Source organism: Apium graveolens, chromosome 5, assembly GCF_009905375.1.
Source record: "Apium graveolens cultivar Ventura chromosome 5, ASM990537v1, whole genome shotgun sequence".
In the NCBI taxonomy this organism is placed as follows: domain Eukaryota; kingdom Viridiplantae; phylum Streptophyta; class Magnoliopsida; order Apiales; family Apiaceae; genus Apium; species Apium graveolens.
In genome coordinates this window covers 165,645,574-165,655,172 of record NC_133651.1, presented here as the reverse complement: position 1 = coordinate 165,655,172, position 9,599 = coordinate 165,645,574, and positions in this window count along the sequence as shown.

The window sequence follows — 9,599 nt, the reverse complement described above, 5'->3', positions numbered from 1 at the left end:
CTATATAACTGTTGTTGTGATTAGTTAGTTTTGATTGATTTGTAATGGTTATTGTTAATGGATCTATGTTAATGGTTGAATGAGTTGATAATCATGGATGTTTTGACTGAGTTAGTATTGATTAAGTGAAATATTGGTGTGCTGGTGATTGTTGATGATTTGGTGAGGATTTAGTATAGTAAAATTTTGAAAATCGCGTAAACATAGCCGTCGTAATGCCCGTTTACCTATAGACTATTTTTGCTTGACTTTCGGAACATAAACCTTACTGCACAAATATCACCTTTTCTATTTTTATCTAGATCACGTCGTAAGCTTTGTTTTAATATGTGGTTCGCTTAGATATGATTTACAGTTTAGGAGAAACGGCCATTTTAAGTAACGACGTTTCGCGAATGATCCATTGTAATATCCGGGATATCGCATGTAAATATTTTCTCAATAAATTATTATTATGTGAATTTTTGGTGAATTATCTGATGATTGGTATTTATAAGTGGATGTTTATATATGATAAGATATGAGTATGTTAATTTTGTTATGTCCAGAATAAAATATAGATAATTGTGACATTTTTCTGGTGATTTTTGGATCATTATATGATTTTATAATGATTTACAGAGTTACTAATTATTTTCTGAATAATTACAAAGCTATTATATAAAGTCAGGAATCGCCCAAAACGAACCCTTACCCCTCGCATACATGTGAGACCTTGTTTAAGGCCCTTAAAGGACTAACTGGAATACGAAACAATTATGTAAGTTTGATTAGGCAGTTGGTAGAGTACTCATGAAAGGTTCGCCTTAAAATGTTTAACGGTTAATTTTATAAAAATGGTGGAGCCGAGGGTACGCGAGTGACTAATGTAAATCATTAAGCGTAAAAGCGAACTTTAGATTCTAAATGGATAAAGTCTAGTCTCTTAAGAGATCGTGGATTAGTTTCGGCTTATATGTTGTTTATAGGTTACCGAACTCACACCATACATATTTCCACCCCATATCGCTCATGAAAGTTTTCTACCTATATAACTCTTGTTGTGATTAGTTAGTTTTGTTTGATTTGTAATGGTTGTTGTTAATGGATCTATGTTAATGGTTGAATGAGTTGATAATCATGGATGTTTTGACTGAGTTAGTATTGATTAAGTGAAATATTGGTGTGCTGGTGATTGTTGATGATTTGGTGAGGATTTAGTATAGTAAAATTTTGAAAATCACGTAAACATAGCCGTCGTAATGACCGTTTACCTATAGACTATTTGTGCTTGATTTTCGTAACATAAACCTTACTGCACAAACATCACCTTTGCCATTTTTATCTAGATCACGTCATAAGCTTCGTTTTGATATGTGGTTCGCTTAGATATGATTTACAGTTTAGGAGAAACGACCATTTTAAGTAACAACGTTTCGCGAACAAACCATTGTAATCCGGGATATCGCGTGTAATTATTTTGTCAATAAATTATTATTATGTGATTATTATGTGATGTTTTTGTGAATTATCTGATGATTGGTATTGACAAGTGGATGTTTATATATGATAAGATATGAGTATGTTAATTTTGTTATGTCCAGAATAAAATATAGATAATTGTGACATTTTTCTGGTGATTTTTGGATCATTATATGCTTTTATAATGATTAACAGATTTACTAATTATTTTCTGAATAATTACAAAATTATTTTATAAAGCCAGGAATCGTCCAACTTCATCCGTTTTTATGTTTTTATAACCCAAAAATCTTCGGAAAACTCCTTCCTAACTTAATCTGATAATTCCGGACATTTCCCGTGTTTAGACTTTTTTGATCCGGATTACGGTCTGACCCGTAGGCGTCCCGGCGTACAATTTTTGATACGATAATCATTTCGATAAATCAACAAAGACGGGATATTATTACATTATTTTCGTATAAAGTGTTTTATAAGAAGTCCGATTAGGATAACTATCCAATACGGGTATCAAATCGGATCATTTTTGCAGTTACTTAGCAGCTAAGTAACTAATTAATCGATCCAAAATGATCCAACACGAACCAATATTCCATAAATACATCTAGCCCTTTTATTATTTTATTTTATTCAAATAATCATAAACAACCAGTGAAAATATAAAATTTACAGAGAAAAACCCTAAAAACGTTGCGTTCTTCATAATCAAACCCACGAACGAAGGCGTTATCGAACTCTGATTCAAGCGTGCCATATATCAAATCGAAGCTCTCGAAAAGTTCTTTCTGAATCAATCAACCATTTTAGTGCAGAAATCAAGGTGGATTTTCTTATTTAATTATTTTAATTCAAATTATTTAATGATTAAAATATGAATTTTTGTTCTTGATGTTGTTTGTGTGATTTGATGCTAAAATCATGTAGATCTTTTCTTCCTGGTCATTTTGGTATATTATGACTAATTTGGAGTTCAATAACATGTCCAAATTGATGTTTGATTCTCGGATTTTAAAATTAGGGTTTATAACTTTGAATATTCTTAATTGAAATTTGGGTATTTCTTTTGTTTAGGGTTATAAGTTAAAATTGATTACACCATGTTGTAGATCGTTTAAAAATAAATCGAATGACATATAGCTAGCTAACAAAAGATTCATGGATTGTCCCAATCGAGCGTTGCCGGAAAACGGGCTCAGGTGGTGACGTAATTTTCAGACGATCGTTCTGTTTAATTCATTCGTTATTTTACTGTTTTGTCATTGCAGAAGTGTTTCTGGGAAACAGGACTTTAATCCCTGTCATTTTTAAAGCGTTTCTGGGGAGTTGACAAGTCGCCGGAAAAGCTCAGGGTTTAGCCCCCGAGGTTTTGCACAGTTTACATTTTGATACTCTAGTTTTAAAATTTTGCAAAAACCATATTCCTGTTTAGATTATTTCTAAAAATGATATTTTCTTTTAATAATTATTTTCAGATTTTTTTTTTTATTTTTAAAATTCCAAAAAATGATATTTTTAATTCTTAAAATTATTTTTAATTTTAAAATAAATCTTAATTAATTAATTATTTAATTTTAGTTGATAATTAATTATTTAATTAGTCAATTAATTTAAATATCAATTTATTTTTTTAATTGATTATTTAACTAGATTTAATTATTTATTTTTGACTTAAAAATTCTGAAAAATAGTTTCAAATTTTAAAATATTATTTTAAATTAATTTCAAGGCTCGATAATTATTGTATTATTATTTTAAAGCCAGATTTGGGTGTTCAGGCTCTATTTTTTAATTATAAAATGATTCGGAGTCCCGTTTTAATTCCAAAATATGTTAAAAAAATCGTCTTAAATACCTGGAAAATCATTTTAACCCCGAATCTTCTTTGAAAAATTATTTGGGTTGAATATTTTACGTGCAATGTGCCATGTGTGATCTGATTGATGTATAAAATGACTGTATGTGCATTATTTGACTTTTTTGTTGTAACTTTTAATCTGTACATCGGATTTGGGAGAAATGAAGGGTAGATAGAAGCTTGTAATGAATAGAATGAGATGAGAAGTAGTATTAATATAAATGTGTGATTTTTAACAGAGAAAGCGAGACGTCGAAAGGGAAAGCAAGCAGTTAGTGAGTGGGAACCAATTGACAAGTACAAGTAGAATGAAAGCGAATTAATAAGGAAAGTATTTATGCTCTTCCTTGTTAGATAATTACAAGTATTCCTATTGGTTCTTCTTCTATATTGCAAGTACTTTGAAGTACTTAACCCTAAACCCTGATTCTTATTGATCGATAGCTGCGAGCCTGATTTCTTATGAACCATTGATTGTTGAATTCTTAAATACAAACCACACATATACGATACTACTCCTCAAATACATATCTACCACATATTGATTCTTGATACGAGATTGCTTACCATACCAACCCTTATATCTTGTATAACAGAAGACCAATTCATGTAACTCTTGAACCCTTGGGTCTTCTGCTTTTTGATTCTTTCCTTGAATTAAAACCCAACCTTTATGAATTCCTTGTATACCTTCATGGAACTATAAATCACCCTATGCTTCAAGATAAGTGTTGTTTATGAGTCAGCTTATTGAAATTTCATTGCTTATCATATTGTTATTCCTGAATTGGATTGTTTTTAAATATGGACCAGATTCGTGGTTGGACCAGATTCGTGGTCGGACCAGATTCGTGGTCATAATAGGCCAATGTATGCCTTGGATCCAATATATAGAGCAAAGCTGGGAGCCTTGCTCGGGGTTAGTGTGTGACTGTTCAGCAGCCTAACCTTGGTTTTGAAAATTAAATTGAACATCTAATTCTAATCATTGCTTATCAGAAAACTTGATTCCTTATATCATTTCAATTGATCATTTTTTAATCTCAGTGTTGTCATTATGACTTGCTGAGGTAGTTAGCTCACTCTTGCAAATCTGTTTATATTTTTTTCCAATGAAAAAGGAAACTGGTGGTAGCGAGGATCCCCAGACAAGGATGCGAGCTAGGTATCCAGGTTGGGATGGAATAAGCTAGCAGATAATGTTTGGCTTAGTTTGTGTTGATAGTTTGTAACAAAGTTTACTTCCGTTATAAGATAAAAAACTGGGATTTGGAACGATTGTAATATAAATAAGGTTGTGGCTTGTGGGCATACTTTAAATTGCTTCGATCCGTGGATAATGGTAAGTAGGGTCATTGCATATATATTATTATATTCATAAACAAGTTTAAATATGTGTGTGTGTTATGGACCCCAAACTTCTGACTCGGGTTTGGAGGGCGTCACAACCATTATCCCTCGCATAACTGTGAGCCCTTGTTTAAGGCTCTTAAAAGACTAATTGGAATACGAAACAATTATTTAAGGTTGATTAGGCAGTTGGTAGAGTACTCGTGAAAGAGTCGCCTTGAAACATTTAACGGTTAATTTTATAAAAATGATGGAGTCGGGGGTACGCGAGCGACTAATGTAAATCATTAAGCATAAAATCGAACGTTAGGGTCTAAATGGATAAAGTCTAGTTTCTTAAGCGATCGTGGATTAATTGCGGTTTATATGTTGTTTACTGGTTACCGGACTCACACCAGACCTATTTCCACCCCAGATTGCTCAGGAAAGTTTTCTACCCATATAACTATTATTGTGATGTATATATATATATGCATTATCTTGAGATAAGTGCATGATTGTTATTAGCAAACCTTGTGATATATTGAAGCATATGTTGATAGGATATGTATATATATGCATGCCTGTTTTGGAATCTTGATATTTTATTTTCAATTTATGTTAGGAATATATCATAGGCTTGATAATAAGTTCACCAAAACACCTTAGTAGATTTAATTTAGTGTTATTGTAGCTACCGACGGATGATCCTTTCTGTCATCCGTTGAAAGAGTAGCTTATGTTTTAATAAGTACTTTATAGCACAATCCTATGTATTGTAATGCCTTAAAGAATTATAAGTTATAGGACATTCTATTTCATGTTGACTGCAAGTTTTATATGTAAAATAGGTTAGCAAATCGTATATATTAGATGCCTTGTAATTTTACATAAGTGAAATTGAGTCAATTGATATGGAAGACTTTCAACGAATGATTCTATAAGGTTTCGACGGATGACCCAAGTCACATTTCGACGGATGATTCAATTGAGATTCGACGGATGACAAATTTTGAACAAGATTTGATAGTGACTTGACAGTCACATGGGTTGAATACACACAAAAGGAATGTGGCAGCATGTAATCAGGTTTTAGAGAACAAAGAATTATTTCCATTTCAATGCTTACTTGAAGAAAATCAATGATACTGGATGGAGATATGAAGAAGCATGTGATTAGAGAAAGACATATTTTGTTTTATTATTTTGACTTTTCACTTGTAACCTTGTAATATGTTAGGTCACACTTTCACTGTAGAGGGGGTGAATACAGTGTTTATTACAATCAAATCAAACTTCAAGAACTTATATAACAGAAAACAAACTTTATTTAAACAATAAACTCTGTTACAATCTGGAACTGTTATCTCTCAGTGATGAACAAAATATCACGAGAGCTTCTAGAGTTATAATAAATAATATTCTCGATAATGATAACACCTCTAGTGTAAACTCTATTTCTGTGTTTATATACTACACAGTTACAAGATATTCGCTAATTGATATGGAATATAATTCTGCTTCCTAAAATATATCAATCAGATATCTTCTATTCCAAGTATTCCATTCTTCACGGAATTCCTTCTTCATGCATATCTCTTCTTATGTTTATCTTGATCTTCTTAACTTTAATCAGCTACTGTCCTTATCTGATCATCCTTCAGCACTTAAGTTCTGATATCTATCTCCTGATAACATAAGTACTGATATCCCTTAAGTTCTGACTTCCAGTACCTTAAGTTCTGACTTCCAGTATAAGTACTGATCAGTTAAGTACTGATTTGTTCTGTTCAAATAAGATCTGAAATCTAAACATAAAACATATTAGCCATGACATTATCAAATATATCTAACATAATATATAAACCAGGAGTAGCTAGTAGTCAAGCAAGCAATCAACAAGAGAAATAGAAAAAGTTGTATTTGTGAAGAATTTCTCTATTCCTGGTAATTCTACTTGTAAGCAGATGTGTGCAAACCTTGCATCACAGAGTTCTCAATCTTATATATATCTCTGGTGGAAAATTTCAATCCATTAGAAAGTTTTTAAATACTTGTGTTTAATTACTTTGTGTTTGATTACCTCAATATTTTCATTCCGAATTTTTGCTTTATCAAACACTGTTATATATTTGAGATAGAGTAGTTCTTGAAATTGAAAAAGAACCAGAATTACATTCAACCCCCTTCTGTAATTCTTTGTTAGATTATTTGGGAATAAAAATTGGTATCAAAGCAAGCTCTTGAAGTACAAAGAGTTTAAAGATCACAACAACTAACAAGATGAGCAGAAAAGATGTTGGAGTAAAAATTCCATTTCTGGACAAAGACATCTATCACCACTGGAAGGTAAAAATACATCTGCATCTCCTCTCTCAAGATGAAGCATATGTGGATTGTATTGAGAAAGGACCTCATATTCCTATGAGAGCTGCTACAGGCAATGAGCAGTCTATCCGAAAGCCGAGAGTAGAATGGTCTGATCCCGATATTGAGCAAGTTCATAAGGACAAGAAGGCCATGAACATTTTGTTTAATGGTGTTGATGGTGACATGTTTAACAACATCATCAATTACAAAACTGGTAAGGATGTCTGGGATACAATTCAAGTTATATATAATGGAACTAAGCAAGTAAGGGAAAACAAGATGCAACTCTTGATTCAGCAGTATGAGCACTTTCATTGTGAAGATGGTGAAACATTAACTGTCATTTTTAGTAGATTTCAAAAACTGCTAAATGGTCTAAAGCTGCATGGAAGAATCTACCAGACAAAGCATTTTAATCTCAAATTTCTTAGATATCTACCAAAGGAACGGAAGCCTATGACAGTCTCTCTTAGAAATTCCCATGATTACAAGGAATTCACTTTGGATAGACTGTATGGCATTCTAAAGACCTATGAGCTGGAGATAGAAAAGGATGAGCAGCTGGAAAAAGGAAGGAAGAAGGGAGGATCCATTACATTGGTTTTTGAGCAAGAGAGAGAGAAAGGGATGAAGGTAGAAGCTGTGGAATCTGCACCAAACCCTAGAGTTTGTGAAGGCAAAGGAAAAGGGCTAGTAGATGAACATGAAGACCATCTTAGTCAAGATGATATGGATGACATAGATAAACATCTGGCTTTTCTATCCAGAAGGATTACCAAGCTTAAATTCAAGAAGAATTTTAGAGCATCCAAGCCAAACAGAAACCTGGTTGACAAGTCAAAGTTTAAATGTTTCAAGTGTGGCTTGAGTGGTCATTTTGCAAGTGAATGCAGACAGCCTGATTCTGACAGAAAGAAGTTTGAGCCTATGTATTACAAGAAGAAATATATTGAGTTGATGAAACAGAAGGAAATGGCTTTTTTAACTTAGGAAAATGACTGGGCTGCTGATGGATTAGATGAGGATGAGGATACAAGCTATATTAATCTAGCACTTATGGCCAAATCAGATGAAATTGAGGTCAGTTCATCTAGTAATCAGGTAATCATCACTAATCTAGCACATTTATCTAAAGCTGAATGTAATGATGCTATAAATGACATGTCAACAGAATTATATCATCTGCGTGTTACACTCAAATCACTCACTAAAGAAAACACTAAGATTAAAGAGAACAATTTGTATTTCAGTTAAAGAAACAATGTGTTAGAAACTCAATTGGTTGAGTTTGAGAAACTGAAGATAGAGTGTAAGATTGCAAAAGATAAACTGACTGAATCCTTTAAGAAATAAGAGATTTTAAGAAAGCAACTTGAATGTGAACAAGAGGTAATTAAGGCTTGGAAATCATCTAGAGATGTCCATACTCAAATTACCAAAGTTAAAAGTATAGAGTCTTTCTGTGAAGAAGCCTGGAAAAAGAACAAGGAGAAACTTGATCTTAATTTAGCAGAAGGACATTCAATGGATGTTGATTCAACGGATAATAAAGATTATCCGCCGAGAGTTAAATAGGATTCACATACGTGGAGTGAAATAAAGCCAGTTAATTAGAAAAGCCAAGCCATCTAAGTTAAATAAGAAATATGGATCGGTTTCCAAGAACTTTGTTACAGGAGAAACAAGTCAAGTTAAGGGAAATAAGATAGCTAATGTTGGACATCTGTCAATCAAGCAATTAAATGACAGATTGGAGAAAATTAAGGTTAAAGCAGATTCAAAAAGGAAAAATAATAGAAATGGGAAAGTAGGTATTAACAAACATAACAACTACACACCTGCCAAATATGCTCCTAGAAAAATCTGTGTTAAGTGTGGTAATGTTAATCATTTGTCTGTTAATTAAAAATCTGCTATGCCTGCATTTATGTCTATACCTCCCTCATTTCCCAATATGTCCATATCACAATTTCCTGTTATGCATACACATAATTTATCTGCACAATATGCTAATATGCCATTTGCACCTAATCCCTATTATACTGCATTTAGTATGTCACGAATGTCATTTAGCATGCCATTCTGGAATAACATGTTTACACATAATATGCCATGCCATGTTAACCAATATGTGCATGATAATACTACAATGATAAATGGTTTTAAAGGTTCAACTCAAATGACTAAGGATGAATCTCATATACCTAAATCAAATGAGGACAGGCCTAAGAAAACTAAGAAAAAGGCTAACAAGGCAGCACCCAAGGAAACTTGGGTACCAAAATTAACTTGATTTGATTATGATGTGTGCAGGGAAATAGAAGGAATCTCAGGTATCTGGATAGTGGGTGCTCAAGGAACATGACTCGTGATTCCACCCTGCTCACTAAGTTTAGGAAAGAGCTGGACCAAGTATTACTTTTGGAGATAATAGCGAGAGTTATATTATAGGATATGGCTTGATTTCTAAAGATAATGTCATCATTGAGGAAGTTTCCCTAATGGATGGACTCAAGCATAATTTGTTGAGTATCAGCCATCTTTGTGATAAGGGCAACTCAGTAACATTTAACTCTGAAGCCTG